At 38.9% G+C, this 23,030-nt stretch overlaps 1 pseudogene; it reads right to left on the bottom strand.

The window, feature by feature from the left end:
* The window catches only part of LOC148015901 (uncharacterized), a 178,415-nt pseudogene extending 156,103 nt beyond the window's left edge, over nt 1-22,312 (bottom strand).
* Between the last annotated feature and the right edge of the window lie 718 nt (nt 22,313-23,030).

Genomic DNA, 23,030 nt, shown 5'->3' with positions numbered 1-23,030 from the left:
GTGCATCTTAAATTTCCTAATTAGACTTTATAAAGTGTATGACTAAGTTTTAGCCCTCTTAAGGAGTCGATGTAATGGTACCCATAAAAAAAGCAAAGTGCATGCCAATACCATAATCATAGATATGTTATCATTCCAATATATACACACACACGTGGACTACATCTTGAGTAGACAAAAGCTATCCATTTGAGTATACATCTCTTTCTCTTTCTCTTTCTCTCCCTCTCTCTCCCTCTCCCTTTCTTTCTCTCGCATTTCCTCTCCCTCTCACAATATATCCTAACACTCCCCAAAAGCAAAAGGGAGAGGGAGGGAGAGGGCATGCACTCTCCCTCCCTCTCCCTCTCCCTCTCCCTCTCCCTCTCCCTCTCTTTCTCTTTCTCTTTCTCTTTCTCTCTCATTTCCTCCCCCTCCCTCTCCCTCTCCCTCTCTTTCTCTTTCTCTCCCTCTCTTTCTCTTTCTCTCCCTCCCTCTCCCTCTCTCTCTCCCTCTCTTTCTCTCTTTCTCTCTCATTTTCTCTCCCAAACAAGCAAAAAAGAAAGTGATTTAAACCTTAAACAAGCAAAAGGGAGAGGGAGAGAGAGAATGCACTCTCCCTCCCTCTCCCTCTCCCTCTCTCTCCCTCTCCCTCTCTCTCTCTCTCTCTTATTTCCTCTCCTAAACAAGCAAAAGAGAAAGTGATTTAAACCTTAAACAAGCAAAAGGGAGAGGGAGAGAGAGAATGCACTCTCCCTCCCTCTCCCTCTCCCTCTCCCTCTCCCTCTCTTTCTCTTTCTCTCCCTCTCTCATTTCCTCCCCCTTCCTCTCCCTCTCCCTCTCTTTCTCTTTCTCTCCCTCTCTCTCTCTCTCCCTCTCTTTCTCTCTCATTTCCTCTCCTAAACAAGCAAAAGAGAAAGTGATTTAAACCTTAAACAAGCAAAAGAAGGAGAGAGGGAGACTCATCGATGAGATATGGCGAGTGTGGGGCGGCTCCTCTTTGCGATGAAGGCTCCTCCTCTCCTTTGCGAACAACAGCGGCGGCGGCGGCGGCAAGTCTTCTTCCTCTCCTTCTCTCATGACGGTCGCTCTCTCCCTCGCTCTCACTCTCAAAACACAAAACGTGAAAACGCAAAATAAAGCCGCGCTCGGTTTCGGCCCGCTTTTTTCCCTGTGGACTGTCGCTATTTGCATCGCAAATAGCGACGCGGATACCCACCGTCGCTAATCGCCGTTGCTACCAGCTCAAATCCTTATAGTGACAAGTAAAAGAGAAAGAGAAAACACAAAAACAAAGCAAGAATGAACACTGCACTCAATCACCATAAAGGCTCGAAGATGGATTCGGTGGCTCCTCTTTGCAACGACGGCTCTCGCCCTCCGTGCACTTCCTCCTCTTATTCGCGAACGGCAGTAGTGGCGGTGAGAAGATTTCCTTTTCCCTCTTTCTCTCTTTCTCTCCCTCTCCCTCTCAAATGCAATATGTTCACTCTCCCTTTCGCTTTCTCTTTCGTGTATGCACGCAAAATAACACACTCGGATTTTGGCCTGCATTTTTTTTGTCTTAGCACCGTCGCTATTTGCATCGCTATTAGCGTCGCATTTGTGATGCTAATAGCAATGCAAATAGCGACGCCGCTATTTTGTGTCGGAAAGCGCCGTCGCTATACCTCCATATCCTTGTAGTAAAAGAGGAAGAAAATATTGGAACAAGCACAAACAAGGCTAAGGGCATGACCCCTAGCAATCCCAGAAGCTTCCATCCCAAAAAAATAATGCTTTCCTATCAATTGAAACATGGAACTCGCAATGTGGGAATAGTGGGAAATTAGGTGCAAGCCCTTTGAATTTACTTTTCGATACCCACCCACATTGAACCGACTATATATCCCCTAAAGTGGTGGAGGAGGTGATAAGCATGGGTAGAAGGCTTGGAGATTGGCGGAGTGCAAAAAGAGAGAAGAATCCAACACTGTGGGGGATAAAGGCACAGGACTATTGGGAAGACAAAGTTATGGAGGTGCCCAAGACCATGAAGGGGTATAAGTCACAGCCAAAGTGGAGGCGGAGAATTTGGGATGGGAACATAGATGCATGGATGCCATTCTGTAGCACCCTACCCTACGAGAGAAACGACCCAACATACATGCCGTATCCAAGAAAAGGGTAGGAGTGGACTTTAACTTCGACATCCGTGGTCGTTATGATTTCCCTAAAATCTATAATGTAAATGCTACTAAGCCAGAGGAAGCCCTTACATTCTCCAAAAATGACCTAGGGCTCTCCATCTCCCAGTTCCTTAGTGAATTCTCTTCTTGCCCCGATCCTACTTTCATCACAACCTATAACTACCTTAGGCTACTTAGAGTTTTACTTAAGCAAGAGCCTACCTCCCATGAATACCGCCCATGACCCCTGTTTTTTAATTTGAATGCCGGCATAGATAGTTGCATGATGGCCATGCTCATGATGAGAGCCACCCTCATTCCATCTTTTTGCATGGTCCTATTAGAGGACATGAACGACATCCGATTTACTAGATGTAGGCATCCATTTTTGTCAACAATCCCTCTAAATGTATGTATGAATCTAAAGGACTACATGTAGAGCAAGAACTTCCTTAATAAGTCCCTTAAGCCCCCAAGCTCTTCCTCCCATGACCAGGAACACGAGGACTAGTTCCTCATGTACATTTTAAACAAACAAACAAAAAGAGAAAAAGAAAATAAAAAGGAAACAAGAAAAATAAAAAGAAAAAGAAAAGAGAAAAAAGGAAAAGATAGGAGCAAAGAAAGAAAAGAAAACCAAGTAGAAAGAAGGATGACACATCTCACTTGATGAGTGCCACAATCACTGCACCTAGGGGTTCTCAAGTTAGGTGCATCCGATGGCCTTGACCAGTCAACTCTATCCCTAACCCCCTAGCCCTTTTGCCCCCCACTTCATGCTTAGGGCACATCAAGGGCATGACACACCTAGGGAGGCCATACTCGCCTATGGTTAGACATGTCTCCCTAAGCTACACCTACCACACTTTCCCCTATGCATGAACTAGGTCTTCAAGTGTGGGACAACACTTCGGGCTTGATTGCAATTCAACCTAGCTCCCACTTCCACTGGCATAGACACAATTACACATGTAAGGTAGGCACATCCACCAATTAGTACACTCTCTTTTCTTTTTTAGTTGAATCCAACAACTCATGTCTAACCACTGACATTGGAGGCCCCCATCACTCACACAACATACCCTTGGTCTCCACAATCTTAATCATTTTGACACGCTCCTCTCCCATATCCAAACCCCATAAGAAACCCATCATCAAACCATCATCGACTCACATGACTACCCTTCAATCACCGAGCTCTCATCAACAAAGTCCTGCAAATGCCATGGGACTGGCACTCGACTAGGAGGGAGGCAATGTTAACCCCAGTACAAGACAGAGAAAAAGGAAGCGAAAGAAAATTCAAGAAAATTTAAAAATACGGAGCAAAGTAGAAAAGGTGACCCAACCGAAGGATAAAAGGATAAAAGGCTAAAAGCGCAAGGGTAACCTTAAAAGTTGAGGCAAAGGCAAAGGCACGTTTTAAAATGTAAAGGTGCCCCCAATTTTTTGTAAACGAACGCCAAGCTCCCTCCTAAGCAAGTTGTAAAGAGTAAACGGGCATGGGTAAGGCATAATGTAAATAGAAGGGAGTAGGAAAAGATGAGATCGTAGGCTTGAGAGCGCTCACGGCTATGTGAGAGGTAGCCATTAGCATTCATGAGAAAAGAATTGCAAAAAGAAATGAATTATTATTATAAATTCTCTTCTTCACAATGCAATAAGGAAATGTTCTTGCATGTGATGGGGGTATTACAAGAATAAGGGAAGTGAGATAATAAAGATACCTTGGTTGTGCGAGTGTAACATATTAGTCTATGCTATTCTTGTGGGCTTTCTCAATTATAAAATGCAAAATCTTATCAAGAAAATATGTGTTTTATGCATACACTCTGACTTTGAAAAGTCATAAATGCATGTATCAATCACATAGTCATATAGTCAGTGATCAATTTATAAAATCAAAATGTATTAAATTTAATCTTGGCCACATGAAGCCCTGAAAAATTAACCCAAAAAAGTTAAAAATTCCATGCACGTGTGAACTCGGCCTTGTGAGGGGGAAATTTTTCAAAGGTTGAAAAAAACTTATAAAAGAATATTGGAAAGAAGAAAGGAAAAAGAAGAAGGAAAGGAGGGGCATCAAACTCACATCCCCTCCTCTCCCCTTAGTTCACATGTTGCATACTCCCCCCTCCCATAGTTTTTTAAAATCACCCCCATTTTTCAAATGAAGATATTCTACCACCTCCCTCCCTCCTCCTCCCCGCCCCCCCCCCCCCCCCCCCCCCAACCCCCCGGCTTTTTTTTTGACTCTTGGAATTCTCTTTCCCCCCTTCCCCTTATTCCCAAAAAAAAAAAAACAAAAGAGAAGAATGAAAAATAGCTTTCTTAAACATAAAAGAAGTAAGAGAGAGAGAGAGGATTAGACCTCTTTTGCCCTCCACCATCTGATGCATCCCTCCCCCTACATTTTCAAATAATATAACATCGAAGAATCCCCCTCCCTTTTTTTGTATCAAATTCCTTGGAATGAAAAAAGGAAATTTACCTTCTCATTGACAACTCACTTCTCCCTCCCCCCCTTTCTTTATTTTCAATTTCCTTGGAACAAAAAAAAAGGAAAATTACCTTCTCATTGACAACTCACTTGCCTCCCCCCACTCCCCTTCAAAAATCTAGATAAGGATACATGGAGACCTTGGGAGAATAGGAAGAGGTAATTCAAAAATCAAACTCTTTATGGAGATGATAAATACTGAACATAGAACATATCTTCTCCCCTCTTCCCCCACTAAGTGATAACTTAAATCACGTGACATGCAAGAATCTCTCCCTCTCTTCTCTCAAATCTATACATAGAAGACCAAAAATAAAAGGAGGACGAAGTGAAGCGAGGGCACAACCATATTGAGAGAGTAAAGGTTGAGAAAAATAGAAAACAAGTAGAGAGTGAGTGAGTTAGTAAGAGTAAGTGATGCCAAGAAGCATATTTCACGGTGGATTCTGTAAAACTATTTATTTATCAAGGCTCGTACATAAGGTGGATTCCTTGTGTGAGAAGCTAACGGGGGCGCCTATCCTTTTCGGGTGTTAGATTAATTTAATGTGCACGTGGGTGATTCCATAGCGGGTGATTTCATAAAATACATATTAAATTAATGGATGTTTACGAGTTTAGAGTGTGCATTCGAATTAAATTAAGGTTAGGACAAAGTTCCAACCTCTTTAGTTATTTCGTAGATGAAGACTGCTTGGTTTTCACTTTTGTTGGGTTTTATTTAATTATTTTCTAACAATTGTGAATGCTTCAATTGATGTGTAGAGCAAGCGGCGATGGCGTTGGGTAGCACCGAGCGATGGCATGAATGCAGATGCATAGAAGAATTACTATTTTTGATAGGTGTATGTCTTATCACTATAAAGACATGGTGCCAATATTTATTTAAACATGCTTATTTATTAAAGTGCTTGACAAAACATTTATTATCTTGTATGCGCATAGGTGCTCAGTTAAATATTTCATTATTTGATATTTATATTTGGGCACAGCTTGAACGCCATACTTTATATTTGGGCAAATGCAAACACAAAAGTAAAATTATGCTATTTGTAAAGTGGGCTATTTTTTAGCTTGAAGATAAATAAATCTATAAATACATGCCTTGTGAAGTGCTCACACTAGGCATGGGGGGAGATTGCACCCAATTTGTATTTTTGTCTCATGTCGTGTAAATTTGCTTTTGCTTTTGTACTTGAAATTATGAAGGTTTGTAGAGTTCTTTGCTCTTGGGGACCTTCCGGCATTCGCTACGCACGCGTACAACATCCGATCTGCACATCGGTGGTATCATAGTGAAGTTGAGATCAAGAGCTTACAATCGCTTGCCATCTCGAGAGAAGATGTAGCTCTTTGAACAAATGGGCTCTACATGCTATCTCGCGATGAACCGACAACACAAGCATGTTCTTGGGGGTGAAGAATCCCCTGCTATAACTTCTGATTGTGAAGGACCTCTTGCAACAGGTGGAGGACCACTCAAGAAGTCCCTTTACAAGTCTCTTTTCTCACAAAGAGAAGCATGAAAAAGAGTGTACAAAGTTTGAGTTACTATGAGCTTGATAAGCTTAAAAGAGGCATAAGCCTCTCTAACTTGAATCGTGGCGGGAGTATGTACTCGCTGATGTCGATTCCCACAAAAATGCCGTCGTTCTACGCAGATCATTCCAAACTACTTAAGATTTTAAAAAGCTTAATCTATCAAGCTTAATTCAAGCTTAAAGCTTAATCATCAACACTTTACATTACAGGTGTTCATATTGTGGTACTCCCGAACTGGTTTTGAAGTTCTAGTAAACCCCTGTTCCCACCTGCAACTTGGCTGAACGAATTTACAACAAGTAGGCTGTCATGCGCAATCTATGCGGAAGACTATTTTGCTTGGAAGAAGACTGTTTTCAATTGCCATACCCAAATAAACAAAGCAAGTTCGTGGTGATCTTATTCATATGTGACTAGAGGACAAGCGATGGATCTTCAATCAAAACCAGGATGTCGAATCATAATATGGACAATTTTATGGGTAAAGGCAATTTGCCAAAGTAGACTATGGAACAGAAATTGGATCTAATCATGATGCAGCTTCAAGAGGAGTGAAGGACACGCCAAAACTTGTAAGCACAATGGCTACACTTCAACAATCCACTGTCAAGCAAGAAGGAGTGCAACCTGAGGATGTCATTCGACATACTATTGATGCGACGCTCGATGCACAGGCTCTTAGGAAAGAGGCCAAGATAAGTAAAAGAAATTTTAAATTCTGCACTTTTAATGGGCAATATGATGGCAAAATTGTTATTGCTTTCATTAGTCAATTTGATGACTATTTTCATGAGAGCAATATGCTGAAAAAGATAAACTTAAATGCGTCACTAACCATCTAACAGACATAGCATCATTATGGCGGACTAATGTCTGCAAGAATGTTGATTGTCCCTCCACTTGGGAAGCCTTTTAAAAGAATTTTTTGCAGAATTTCCTTCCACCTCAATTCCATGAGAAAGCTATCAAACAGTGGGATCTCCTACAACAAAGAGATCGTGAATCCATCCCGCAATACACTGAGCATTTCTGGAGTGCCTTACTTCAACTTTGAATGCTTGAAGATGTTTCTGAGGCGACCCACAAGCGCAAATACATGTTTGGTTTGCTTGGTCACTTCTATGCATAAGTGAATATGTTCAAACCAAAGACTTTGGAGGATGCAATTTCTTTAGCGCATGATGCGGAGTATAAAATTTGTGGACGAGAAAAGCGACCGCAACAATTTTCGGTTAATCGTAATTTTGGTACAAAGCAATTCAATTCTAACTTTCGAAAATTCAATCAAAATCGCTTTGCTCCTTCTTCTTTCCCTAAAAAGATGGAGGCAATTGTTTATTCTGATGGTATTTGCATTGATCCTAAAAAGATAGAGGCAAATTTGAATCAGTCAATCCCTAAAAATGTGCATGAGTTACGTTCTTTCTTATGCCTTGCCAGCTTTTATAGAAAATTTGTAAGAAATTTTTCATTGCTTGCATTACCTTTGACGAAATTGTTAAAGAAAGGTGTTGTGTATCGTTGGTCTAACAACCAGCAAAAGTCTTTTGATTTGTTGAAACATGCTTTAACACATGCACCTATCTTGCAATTACCTGATTTTAGTCGACCATTCTTCCTAATAGTCACTGATGCTAGCGGATCAAGAATAGAAGCTGTCCTCATGCAAGATTCACATTCCATAGCCTATTCTGGTTGCAAACTTAAACCTATTGAGTTGAAGTATTCCACCTATGATAAATAATTGTTAGCTGTAGTTCAAGCCTTACGTCAATGGAACATTATCTGATGGGATCCAAATTTATGATTAAAACTTACCAACAAAGTATCAAACATCTCCTTAGTCAGCCACAAATTTTTGACCACCATATTAAATGGGCTGCTTTCATTCAAACTTTTCATCCACTTATACAATATCAGCCAAGAAGAGAAAATGTTGTTGTTGATGCATTGAATAGGAGACCAAGTATCCATAATATTTCCATTCTATCCTTTGATTCCCTTACTCCTATGAAGGATACCTATGACCATGACCCGAGTTTTCAAAGTTGATTGGAACAAATTAGTTGCTAATAATTGGATTCCAATTGATTTTTTGTCTTATTCTGATGGATTTATGTTTTATGAGAAAAGATTATATGTCACTGTTCAATTTAGATCATTTGTGTTGCACAAAATTGATTGTCCTCCATATCAAGGTCATAAAGGTATTACTTCCACCTTAAAAACATTGGTTGAAGATTTTTGCTAGTTGCAAATGGAATCTGATGTCTCTAACTTTGTTTCTGAGTGTTCAATTTGCAAAAGAGTCAAGTGACACCATGGTAAGCAATATGGTTTGCTGATGCCTTTACCAATTCCTGACCATCCATGGAAATATATTTCAATGGATTTTATAACTGGTTTGCCTAATACACAAGCTAATCATGACATGATTTGGACTATAGTAGATCAATTTAGTAAACAAGCATATTTTCTACCATGCAAGAAAACATTAACTGCATCTCAAGCTGCACAACTGTTTTTGAAGACTGTTTTCACTCATCATGGTTTGCCAAAAGTTATTATTTCTAATCGTGATTTGAGATTTTGTAATAATTTTTGGACTACTTTGTTTGCTAATTTGGGTACTAAGATTGATTTCTCATCTGCATTCCAACCTGAAACCAATGGGCAAACTGAAGCTACTAATAGTACAATTCTAGATCTTTTGCGTGCATACACAATTTCAAAACCACAAACATGGGACATGCATTTGCATCTACTTCAATTTGCATACAATAATACACCACACACAACTACTCATAAAGCACTCTTTGAAATCATGTATAGACATAGATTGCCTACACTTGTGACATCATTGTCGAATAAAGTTAAAGTTGCTGATGATATTGCCAATACGCATGCTACTATTTTTGCTCAAGTTAAAGATATGATTGCGAAAGCCCAGCAATCATACATTAAACAAGATAATAAGAAAAGGCATGCCATGAGTTTCAATGTTAGTGATTATGTTTGGTTACGCATTGAAAAGAGAAGATTGAAAAGTGTTGAGAAACACCTTGTTATTAAACTAGTACTTAGGTTTTATGGACCTTTCAAAATAATTCACAAGATCAATGACAATGCATTTAAATTAGAACTACCCAAACATTGGAAGATCCATAATACTTTTCATATCAGTTTGTTACGACCTTTTAGAGGCCAATTACCTGTCCACCCTCTCTATGAAAACCCTTCTTTGTTGGAAGAAGAAACTGAAATCCTTGAATATGAAACTATTCTAGACATTGACTTTATGACCATTAGAACTAGCCGCAGATATTCTAGGTATTTGATTAAGTTTAAAAATCATCTTGTTGAAGAGGTCCAATGGATGCACGCCCGCGACCTAAGTGCTTACCCTTCACTACTGGCTCCACATTGAGCTAATAGCAATTGAGGACAATTGCTATCCCACACTGGGGATATGATGCCAGGAGGCATATTTCACGGTGGATTTTTTCAAACTATTTATTTGCTAGGGCTCATACACAAGGTGGATTCCTTGTGCAAGAAGCTGACGGGGACGCCTGTCCTTTTCTGGTGTCAGATTAATTTAATGTGCACGTGGGTGATTCCATAGCGGGTGATTCTATAAAATCTATATTAAATTAATGGAGTTTACGAGTTTAGAGTACGCACTCGAGTTAAATTGAGGTTAGAATAGAGTTTCAATCTATTTAATTATTTTGTAGCTGAAGATTGCTAGGTATTCACTTTTATTGGATTTTATTTAAGTATTTTCTAACAATTGTGAATGCTTTAGTTGATGTATAGAGCAAGTGGAGGTGGCGTTGGGTAGCACTGGGCAATGGCGTGAATCCAAATGCCTAGAAGAATGACTATTTTTGATGGGTGCGTACCTTATCACTAAAGGCATGGCGCCAATATTTATTTAAGCACACTTATTTACTAAAGTGCTTGACAAAACATTTATTATCTTGTACGCGCATAGGCGCTCGGTTAAATATTTAATTATTTGATATTTGTATTTGGGCACAGTCCAACTTTTGGACGCCCAAACGCCTTACTTTATATTTGGGCAAACACAAACACAAAAGCAAAACCATCTATCCGATTTGCGCACCAAGAAGTGATCGTGAGAAGAGAGAACTCACTCGGCGAGGAGCTTACATCCTACTCCAAGAGAAAGTGATGGAAACCCCTTCTCTTTTGTAATCCTTCATCCCTATCCAATAATGGCACCACATAAGAGGCTTAACACAGTGGTGCCATCCAATGTGGTAGGGCGATCCAACATGGCGGACCCATTGTCAACAACCAACAATTTACCCACCAATGCAATCAAGAGTACCAACTCTTTGAACACACAAAACCAAGTATTTCCCTTATATAAATTTGCACAATGCATAATGATAAGAGTTAATTTATATCCAACAGATGTTGAAAGATTTCTCTTTTAAAAATAGGTGTTAACATAAGAATTTAATAGTCAAAAAATCAATATGTATTGAACCTTGATTGGAAATGTTAGCTTAATCTAGTTATAGGAAACGATGCCTTCTCTTTAGGTAATCTCTTAATCTTTGAATCTAAAGTGAAGTAGAATTAAGTAATCTATGAAAGAAATGATGCATTTATATTTATTGTCTCTAATTTATTAAAGGTGCAATGGAATATCTCATGATTCTCACCTACACATTATAAAAGACCATTAGCATCCAATTAGACTAGGTGCCCACAACCAATCTAGGATGTGCATATGTTGCCAAATAAACAAATATTTAAAAGTAGAATGTTTGAATCGAAAGAATAAAAATGGGACATGATCTAAACACCCACACATAGTATTAAATTGACTATGTAACTTTTTGCAAAAGATCTAATAGTCGTAAGTTCTCATTATGTTAATATGTTTTGATTATAGCGTATAGTAGGTGGTCTGAAAAACCCTAGTTCTTAATAACTAAATACCTAGGGACCTATGCTAAAACTGGAGTGTATATCCATTTCCGATGTCATAGATGTTGAGAAGATAGAATCTTATCAGTACCTAGGTTTCCTAGTAATTCCTTACAATTACCTTAAGACCATCAGTCTAAGATCAAGGTAAACATGGGAGACTAAAACCTACACATAAATAAATAAATCTAAGTTATGCATAGTAGGGAACTTAGTTGTCTTATTAAAATTTAAAAAACAATATTAGGATTAATATTAATGATGATGGAGTATACCTATCACAATTACCACAATAAGTAGCAGGTTCTTTAGGACACAAATTCATTTTTTCTCATTAAAAGATTAGTACTATGTTTCAACACTATTAAGATAATATAACAAGTTAAAGGCATTTTTTGGAAAGGACTAGTTGGTATTTTACTTGAGAAAAACTTGATTGTGAATTATTACCATAATTTGATCAAGGTGAATGTATGCCCAAATGATGGGCTGTTTTGATCAACATTGTACCTCCCCTAGGCCAACCCCCCTTCCAATTGGTGTATGGTACAAAAGTTGCCTTTCTTGTTGAGCTTGAAATGCCTTCTTTGTAAGGGTGGCTATTAAGGAGTGCTCAGGAGATGGCGAATCATTGCAATGCTACCTCGTGCACTTGGAATGATTTGATGAGATCTAATAGATGGCCCTACGTTGCACGGAAGCTATGTAGGCCCATCCCAAAGCTTACCATAACAGCTTTATCAAGCACAAAGAATTCAAGAAAGGTGATCTTGTTGTCGCATATGTGGCATGCTTTGGAAAGTTTCTAGGTAAGCTCCAATAGTGTTGGATGAGCCATTATTATAAGGTACTTGATGTTAATCCTAACTGCTCTATTCAAGTGCAAGTCGTCGATGCCTTTGATGATCCTTTTCTAATTAGCGGCTATTGCCTAGAGGAGTACTTCCATCCTTGGGGATCATGACAATCACCATGGCTAGTTCCTCTTCCCCTTAGGCATCACTTACTATTGCTTTCCATGCTGTTGACGATAATTGTCCTTCTCATTTTGATGAATAGCACATTTCTTATATTCCCTCTACTCTAGCCCCTGTAATTACTCCGCTATTTTCTCCCTCAGTCTTGTTGACATGGCATAGATGGTTCTGACAAAGGATATTCATGGTTTTATTTTTTAAAGAAAAAGAAAAAGAAATGTCATGGAAGAAAATGAAAGAAAACTCCTTGTTCTAATAAGTATCGCTCTGAGAAAATGAGATAGCATCCTTAGGTGGGAAGCTAGCTATGGAAAAGGAGGTGATACCTTGCAATCTAACCAAACTAGTTGAATCATCTCTTTGTCCTTCCGATATGCAGTTCAAAAGCTGCCTCCCTTGGTATGATATGTCTTGTGACGCCACAAAATGTTTGACTTCTACAATAGATGGAAGGTTTTACGCTAACACAAGTTTCTAATCTCTTGGTGATATCCCTAGGTATGCCTCTGCATTAGTAGACAATGTTTAACATCATTGACAAGCCAATCTTCTCATCGGCAACCACTAAGTGACGTGAGCTTTCATCCTAATAGAATGGAGATGTGAGCATGAGATACCCTTTGTATTTATCAAAAGAGCATGAGACAGAGGGTGGGGCAAGTGACTAGTCTTTGTCTTTCAAATCCTAATGAGAGGTGAGATGTGTAAATGGAGTGTTGCATGCACGAGTTGGGCCTCTCAATGCACATAGCACAATCTATTCTATGCTTAGTACTATAAGCCTCCTTGGCCTTTTGTTTTTCGCATTGTATACTGGCATAAGGTGGATGCACAATTGCATCATCAATTGCACACAAGGTATATGAACTTTGCTTGGAATACATTAGTGGGTGTTAGGATATGAGTTGCCCTCTTATATCTATTAGCAAAGCTTGAGATGGGGGGGGGGGGGGGGTCTGAGCGTGGGTGATCTTCCGTTCAATCAACGGAGAGTTGAGAATTGAGAGATATTATGAAAAATGGAGATAGGTACATTCTTGTTTTCTTATGCACACACAAGACGGGACTTTGCCAAAACACAGCCACAATACAATACCTCCGTTCTGTGCACTATTCTATAATGCTCCATAGCCTTTATTCTCACACTTATGCTAGCTAGGTTGGGATGCATTGATGTACCATCAATTGTGCATTCTAGCATTTTTCTAAACCCTCCCTCCTATCCAATTCTAAACTGAGTGTAAGCTATGGGGTCTATTCATTAGTCTTCAAGCAACGTGAGCATATGGGGGAAGTGCATGTTCTACCATTTTTACACTAAGTAATTGGTGGGTTTGAGTGCCACATTCTTTGCTAACAATCAAGCATGGCAATCTCCAACAAGAACGCTATGTCACTAGGAGCTGTGCCAAGTGTTTCTAATCCTAGTCTCTATAATCTATATAAGCATGTGCCATATTATTAAGTGTGGTGACACACAAGTAGGTTGTTTGTTTGTGTCTAGGGCTCTCTATTGATCCTTGTAATCCGGTGTCACATAAGGCCTTAAGTGTGGGGATGCATCCTTGCACATATGTCTTGCACAAACCCATGTGACCGCCCCTTATTCTTCTCAATTGATGATATTTTTTTGAATGCCCCTTGTTGGGATACCTTTCCCACCCACCCATTATAAAATGCCCTATACTCAAGGTTTCGTCTTTGTGCCTTTTGCAATTATTCTCTTTTTCATTTATTCCACTTGAACATACCCTTGCATCACCAAACTTGGATTTTGATGCTACGACCTTGTTTGTCACTTTGAATTGGATTTTTATAAACAAGTCCTTGTTTCGAGGAGTCATGGATTATCCGCTATTAATTTTTGAATGTTTTTATGCATGTTTAGCTTATTCCCATGAGCACATACCTTTTAGATGCTAGAATCGCATTTGACCTTATAGCTATGTCCTTCACATCAACTTGAATATTTCTCCTTTTTACCTCCCATCATTTTGATATACAATTTGTTCATTATTAATTTTTGAATGTTCTCATGTATTTTTATTTCTCATTTTTGCCATTTTTCCATGTGCATGTGCCTTTTTGACATTGGGTCTACCTTTTGATATGCAAACCCTATTCAATTCTCCTATCCAAACATTTGTTGCACTCCATTTTGACTAACAAATTTTCTGTTATTAATTTTCAATTACTCTTTGCATGTTTTTTGGATGTGTGTTTTCACCTATTTTCTACGTGAACACACATTTTTGGTGCCAAAATCATAATTTTGGTGCCCCTCTTGTTCCCTCATTATCCTATCCAAGTTTTCTTTTCTTGCACCCACTAACACATTTTTAAAAAACCCACAAAGTTGCAATGACATATCCACATTCCTTCACTATCACCCCCAGCTTAGTCCCCCCCCTTCCCATAGGCAAAGAAAAAAAGATGAAATGCACTCAAGACCCATGAAAACCACCTTCGTCCTCGTTCAACTAGAGGAACACCCCTCATAGGCATGGCTATTCCCATGCAAGTTGTTGTATATTCCTAACATGTCCTTTTTGTCCACTTGTTCATATGTGCCTTTTCCTTTGCAATTGTGTGCGTGGATTTTTGACTATTGTTCATGTATAGGATGCATGCATGTGACTTGATCATGCATAACACTACTGTTTACCTGAAAGCGTGAGCATGGGGTAGTTGCTATCTTTCCCTTAATTCACACGTCTTTTCAAAACATCCATTTTTTATTTTTTTAAAATAATAAACATTTCAAAAATTAAATTAAAAAACAAACTAAAACAAAAAAAACCACACAAATAAGGAGCAAATCAAAACTAACTAACAAAACATAATTTAAAATAGTTCTAAAGTCCATTAAAAGGTCACATTCACAAACCAAAACCCAACCACAAAAATAATATATTTGAGAAAATCCCAAAAAAATAATAAAAATAAAAAAAGAAAAAAGAAAAAGAAAACACAAAAAAGGAGAACACATGACAAACAAAACAAACCATGTTGTAGTGTTTGTTTGTTTTTAACGAAATAAAAAAATTAAATACAAAGCACATTAAAAAACCAACACAAACCAAACAAATTCAACAAAAATCCCTATTAAATTTGTTAAAAAAAAAAACTCATAAAATGCAAAACACAATTAAACCACCAATGCCCACTTAAAGCAAAACTCCAACAAAATCCATCTTCCCACTTAAATCAACCATGCTTGGCTTGTTTCTCTTAATTAGCCAAATTTCTTTTGCTTGTCCTTGTGCTTTCTTTTGCCAACGCATTTGCCTACCAATTTATGTGTGCTATCAGATCTTGTGGATGTCCAACACCATGTTAGGTTTCTTATTTTCCTTCTTTCACATGCACTATAACACACTTTTAATTGTAATAAAATCAATCGACCATTGTATCACAAATTAACGGAAAGCACTTCCTAATTTGTAATCAAACTAGACCCGATCGTTAATTTTCTAAAAGGAACCCCACCATTACATGAGCGCATGTCACTATAACCCACATTTAAAATCAACCCCCGTTGTTCATATGTGCACACACATACATGCTCCATATACCCTAAATTGTAATTAAAATTAACCCCCCACCATCACACATACATGGGCTTTTGCACCAAACATAATATAGTTCTAATAATGAAGTGCATTACAGACCCTTGGTCCTTCCATTCTGAGGGGGAAGAGTTATGATATATCTAATTCATTGTGCATTAATGGATAACTAATAATGAATTATTGAATTAGTTCTAACCTAATAAAAAGAATACAATTAGTTCTAACCTAATTCAATAACGAATTATTGAATTAGTTCTCACCTAATAAAAAGAATACAATTAGTCTTTAGCTACCCACTACACTACACATTAAATAAACAAGATGCGCATATGAGAGATGGGGTTACTAGGTCATGCTTGGTCTTATGCATGTGTTCTAATCGGTCTATGAGGCCATGGTCATGGTACACATTGATTCTAATTTGTTTGGTTTGGTGAGAGTTAGATATAGGGTATGTTTGATCTTTTCTTTTCCTTTTTGTGTGATTGATAATGAGGTTTTGATGCATGTTTATCTATATTTCACCAAGCTTTCAGCCACATACGTACATAGATCATGTCGAATTTTTTTTGTAGAATGTGATTTGCTTGGGGGACTGTCTAGTCCAATCCTCTTAGTCATGGTTTCTTTGACTATTTTTGTTCTTTTTTTAGGTCTGCATTTTCTTTTTGCAATCATTTCCCCTATTTTTCCTAGTTTGTGTGTGTGTGAGTTTTTCCTATGCAGTCTAAATGGAAACCCTATTGATGGTAGTGGCCCGTAGTGGTTCAATATGTCCCACTCCCGGTCCATGACTAATCTCTTCTACTTGTCAAGGAGGTTTGTGTGACTTCATTGTTGCCTTTTTAGTTTCCACCTATGGATATTAAGCTCTACTACTCTTTTTTGGCTTCTTATAAATGCCATGTTAAATTAGTCTATGGCCGTGACTTCCATATTTCTTTCACCAATCTCAGCGAGACGTTGTTCTTGTCTCACTTTGCTATGCATGTGCCTATTTGCTATCAATTAAGTAGATTGTGGAGGTTCTACATGAGACTTCTATATAGTTGACTCCCATAAGAGTCGTTAGCAGTTTAGGAGTATTAGTGGCATCTCAATTGGTCATTCCTATAGGCCTTGCTTGAGAATATCCACAATGTCGTCAATCCAATTAGGTGTAAGCTCAACCTTAAAAAGCTGAGCTTCTTGGTTAATATGGAACATACGAGCATAAGGGAGTTGATTATAAACTTTGTGGTCATTTTCCCATTGGTTATTCGTGCTCAGTAATGGGCAATGAAGTGATGTTATATTTGCACACAACAATGGAAAATCCAAATTTCAATAGAAGCAAGAGCCGTCTAGCAAAATCGATGAATAAATGAATCTTTTTGTTCTTTTTGAGTACCATAACAATCAATGACACCCAATTGGTATGCTCAATTTTGTAGATGAATCTACTTTTTGTAACTAATTAATCTTTTCTTTGATATGATAGGTGTATCAAGGATTCATAGGATAGGGTATTTGCCTGAGAGACTTTGTATCATCCTTTAGAAAAATTGTGTGGGTGAGAACTTGCAATGGTATATCTTTAAGGATAGAGTACTTCCAAGCAAAAACATCTTGGTATTCCTTTAGCAAGTTAATCAATTGTTTCTCATCCCGCACTAAGGTCCTTAGCAATGTACACATGCTTAATAGCTGCAATGATCACTTCCTTTGCCAATCTCTCAATGGGCTCATTAGATGTTCCTTCATGTTTTGCACCAAGCAACACAATGATCGATCACTCTCTTTAAACTTTGTGAATTGTGGGGGAATGTCTTGTGGTTTTTTCTAAACTTCAAATTTTTGACTCACTATAGTGAGTGTTGTGTTTTAAGTGTTTTTGTCTTGAATGGACTAGAAGTTTGTTTTTAGACTTAGAAAATTAGGTTGGTTGGGAAATTTCTGGCTCGGAATCACTACTTCCATCTGTATCATAGTCAAAACTTGTCTTGGTGTTCTCTTAGACTTTAACTATATTATCTTTGATTATGAATACATAGGGTTTGGACAACGATTGCTGAGCTCATGCCCCATTTGTTCATACTTGAATGCCTTGAGGTATTCAAGCCATTCCAATTGTGAGTTCAATCTCATAATATTCACATCAATGAGCAACTTGTGCCCCGTTTTTTCATACTGGAATGCCTTGAGGTATTCAAGCCATTTCAATTGCGAGTTCAATATCATAATACTTGCATCAATGAGCAACTCTCAGTCCGAGAGAGTTTGGGGTCCATACAGATTTAATCAATGGTCCATACAGATTTAATCAATGGTGCATGTAGATTTGTCCATTTTTAACAATTCTTCAAAGATTGTAAGAGTAGGGTCTTCTCGATTATGAAAACATGGCTATTACTGGTTAAGGATCTTGCATAATGCAAGAGTGTCCATTAGGGTAGGATAGCATGGAAAATTGTGGTTACTGAGTCAAGGGTCATCATAAAGAGCAATACTGAGATTGGCTCTACATAAGGTTCAACCATGAAGGTTGAAGTATCTTGTACATCTTTCTGACTTATGTATTCATAAGTTGATCGATATTCCAACTCTTATGTAAATGACAATTCCAAGATGGCAAGAATGTGCATCTAATCCTGCTCATCTTCAGAGAGGGAATATATCTGGCCAATGGTCAGGAGGTTGGAGGGTCATTAGGATACTCATGTAAGAGTGCAAAGATAGTGTGTAAGTCAACTCATGAGGTTTTGCAAGACTGTGTCTCAAGACTCCATCTCAATGGATATTGCCTCCTTCCTATTTTCTAAAAAGACTAAATTGTTGCCCCCAATCCTCGATGAGATGTGCATTGTGCATCCATGGTTGGCTAAGAAATATGTCATAGTTGAGTTCTTTCATGACAATAAAGTTAACCTTGAACTATATCCTAGTGATCTTGACTAGCCAATCTCTTAATATTCCCATTGGTTTGATTTTAAACGATTGATCCATTCATCATTGTGGGGCCTTCAATGCTCAATTTCCCAACCTCACTTTTTGCACAAGTTATGGCATGCACATGAATGGGAATGATGTCTTCATCATTGATCATTTCCACTATGAATAGGATCAAGGGAACAAATAGCAATATTGCCTTACTACAACTTGCCTTACATTGTGGACATTCTAGATGTATATGCATGATTCCATATTGAAGAAAACACTAGTCGATATCACTTCCCTTGGACTGCTCTTGTTTTTATGGATACCTCAAGAAAATGTGTCCTAACTACCCACAATTCCAATAGGCAAGGAGATCTCTGTTTTATGCATGCCTCACATGCGGCCTTGGTCTCAACATCATAATGGGTACAGAGTAGTAGTCCATAAGGATCATATGCCCTTCATTGACATAACAAACAAAAATATTTGTGCATTTCTTGTCCTTCGTTGGTTCCTCAATGAAGTGGACAAAGGCATCACTAGGTGGATGCATGACAATTTGCATGAGGGGTCTAGGGATCTTAGAGAGGGACTAATCTTAGCTCATTATGCAACCATTGGAGGGGCCTACAATACTGAGAGTTGGATTTTAGAGCCGATTTTAGAGTGCAAAGTGGCTTGAGATTCATAAAAGAGGCATTTTGGCAAAAAATGGAACAATCACGAATCAGGGAGCTAGATTTTTTCTAGATGCATTTTGACATCAAGAATCCAACGCAAGTGTCCATTTGTTGATTGGAGTCCATTTGACCCCCCATTTAATGGCCGCAAGGTTTGGCATTATGAAGCAGCTAGCTGAGCAAGTGATAGAGGCTAGGGTAATAGATTTCGATGCAAAGAAGTCACCCCCGTCTAGTCGAATTATGAATCCGAGGTCGTTTGCCTCTTTGTCCAAGCAGCCTGAAACCACTTGTGAGATAGTGTGAATGCACGAGAGTAGACTATTTTTTTTGCAAGTTAGAGCTTAAGCTTGATTAAAAGAAGCATGCAATCAAGAAAACATCATGAACCCGGGGGGGGGGGGGGGGGTGTTGCATGAGAGCCTCGTGGAAGTGGTCATTTTGAGGAAGGAGATCCACGTGGACCAGGAGTAAAGCTCCTTCCAAAATTAAGATGTGTAAAGTGGGAAAACACCTGCGCAGTTTTGGGACGAATGGTGGATGATCGGGGCAGAGAGACAAAGGTGTCTCTGGAGCGGCGGTGCCGAGATCGAGCTATTGAATGGGGCACCTGTAAGAGGAGGCGCGACTGGAGGAATGCCAACAAGAGTAGGTGGGAGAGCTGGAAGAACAAGAAGAGGAGGAATCCCCCACAGGACGGTTTGATTTTGGGTAGTTTGATCCGTTATGTCATTATTAATTCCATTGTCAAGGCTAAACGAAGGCTGATTAATGGGTTCTGTGATTGTAGATGGAGATCCAGAGGAGGAGATCAAGAAATTTTCATAAAAAATAAGGGTCCGAGAAAAGAAGAATCTCTGCTTCTTGGTCATAAAGGTGATACCCTTTGACATCGTGGGGTTCTCCATAGCCTACAAAGGTCGCCTTAATGGCATGATTTTGCAGCTTATGACAATCGTCTTGTGGAATAAAGGAATAGAAGGGTGACTCGAAAACACGGAGACGCAAGTAGTCGAGTAAGGTCCCAAACCATTTCATGTAGGGTATTGCTCCAATGCTAGTGGATGGAACTCTATTTTGTATATAGCTGGCTGTGGACACTGCTTCTTCCCAATAGGACAAAGGGATACCTACCACTTTAAGCATACTGCAAGCGGCATCCATTGAAGTACGATTGTGGCGCTTAGCTATGCCATTCTGTTGAGGATTATCAGGTATGGTAAAGCACTGGGAAATACCATGATTTTGACAGTAAGAACGGAAAAGATGAGAGGTATACTCCCCCCCATTGTCATATTGAAAAGTTTTAATAGTATAGGGAATTTTATTTTCAATTAGGCGGTGAAAGGATCGAAAAACTTGTAGAACTGCTTCAGAGGTTTTATTTTTTAGGAAAGAAACTATGGTAAAGCGGGTATAATCATCAATAAATGTGATGAAATACTCATTGTGAGTAAGAGATTTAACGGGCATGGGACCACACAAATCAGTATGTATAATTTGTAATGGATGAGAGGTAGGATGCCGATGTTTAGGGTATTTAGTATTGGCCAATTTCCAAAAATACAGCCTTCACAAAGAGATAAACTACTTTGAGAAGGTAGTGTATAATTGAGAGCAAGAATCTGTATCATGTTTTTGTGGTTTAAGTGGCCAAGACGGTAATGCCATAAAAGAGTCTGATAGGGAACAACAATAGGATGAGTGGTTGTATGGATAGAATGAGTGGGTGTAACAGTTTGGCCAAGAAAATAGAGGCGCCCATACTTAGGGCATGTGACCACATAGGTACAACTCGAAGGGAGACGGTGATGGACAGCACAATGATCATGATGAAACTCAACAAACGTTGAAGGTTTAGTAATTTTACTAACCAAAATAAGGTTTTTGGCTAGTTGAGGAACATAGTAGACATGATCGATTGAAACAATGTTGCCATCGGATAGCTCAATGTGAGCGGTACCGACTCCTATAGCTTGCTGAATACCATTGTCCCCAAATCTAATGTCAAACGGAGTGGACAAGGGGCGATAGTGGCGAAGCCAGTCTTGTCGTGAAGTTAAATAACATGTAGCACTGGTGTCAAGAATCCATGCAGAGGATGTATCCGGTGTTTGGGCATGAAAGGCCATGAATGCCAAAAAGGCATCTTCCATAGAAGATGCATCCGATGAGTAGGAATGATCATCGGACTCATCATAAGAGACATCATGACCCTCACAATTAGAGGCATAACTAACTTGCTTATGCCAAAATTTGTTTTTTCCTTTATTATTTTTATTATGCCAACAATCGCGAGAAAGATGATCCGTTCGATTGCATATACGGCAATGAGGCTTAGTTAGCAGGAAATTTTTGGACATTGGGGCTGATCGAGAGGGTTTGTTAAAAGTTGAGGTTGGACGATTGCGATTATAAAAAGAAGGATGGGGATAAGAAGCACGGGGCCTTGGTTTGGCATACATAGCAAGAGTAGTAGGGTTAGATGAAGAGGGCATAGACATTGAAGAGCGCATTGTGGATTCTTGTAGAATTGCTGGAATTAGTAGGGGTATGGTTAAATTGGCTTGATAAGTTTTGGTTGTAATAAATGCTTGCCAGGAGGAAGGGAGAGAAGCCAACAAGCAGATGGCTTGGATGTTGTCAGGTAGAATGAGGCCCAAAATTGTAAGGTCATCCATTGCAGTCCTCCAGGTTTGCAAAAATTGTGGGACATCATCAGCATCAGTCACGTTAATTTTCATTAATTTCTTGAGATTAGAAACTTGTGAAGAAACATCAGTGTGTTATAAGTTTGTTTTAATTGTGACCATATAGTAGATGCTGTAGTCAAAGTTCTTGCAGCCTATTTTTGTTTGTTGTCCATATGCAGGAAAAGTTCGAGACGAGCAGTGAGATCCTTCGCCTTCCAATCAGTTACACCTTGAGCGTTCATTGGGTTTGTAGGATCTGGCATCGGGACAGTTCCGTCAACAATGGTACGCAGGTCAAGTTTTTGTAGTAATAATTCCATGGTCATCTTCCATGGTTGATAGTTCGTGTTGATCAAATTGTCGACCTTGTAGGTGCGTGAAGGAGCAGTGGCTTGAGCCATCGTGAAGACTATCCGGATCAGTGGTCAGGATGCTAGCACACTGTGCTGAGATTTATGGCGTTAAATGGCTCCTCAGATTTGGCGAGATACCATGTGAGGATCTTAGAATAGGGTACAGTATAGGGAGGTTGCTGTTCTCACAGCATACGAAGAGAATAACATAAAGATAATCAATTGTATTATTCGATGTGTCTTCTTATTACATAACTGACCAACGTGACCGCTCGTTTCATAACTGTGTCGTCTCAGTAATCACAATTTAATATTTATTAAGTACAATAGAATTCATGCGTTAATATTCAATACTTTCTTTTTCTGATGTCATCAAGGATTATCCCTTCCTTGAATTTCTTAAAAGCCAAAACGTCCAGATCAGAGAAACATGCAAAGGGCTGCTGCTGTAATCATGATAATATTACTGATGAGAGGCTACCAGCCTTTGCTCTGAGTCCTTGAAAAAAAACTGTTACTTCCTCATTGACAAGGCTCCCATAAATTCACTCATCATATGCTCACAAATAGCATCAATAGGTTGTGCCTGAACACGACCTACTGCTCGTAATGAATCAAGCTTGGGCTAAGACATCAAGAACTGTATGCATCAACTAGTTTTTGTTGCTTGTGATTTCATTAGATT

Source organism: Lygodium microphyllum, chromosome 23 (assembly GCF_053477565.2).
Source record: "Lygodium microphyllum isolate KBCC chromosome 23, Lygodium_microphyllum_v1.1.10, whole genome shotgun sequence".
Taxonomy (NCBI): Eukaryota; Viridiplantae; Streptophyta; class Polypodiopsida; order Schizaeales; family Lygodiaceae; genus Lygodium; species Lygodium microphyllum.
Note: the sequence above shows the minus strand (reverse complement) of the source record. Positions and strands in the feature narration are given on the sequence as shown.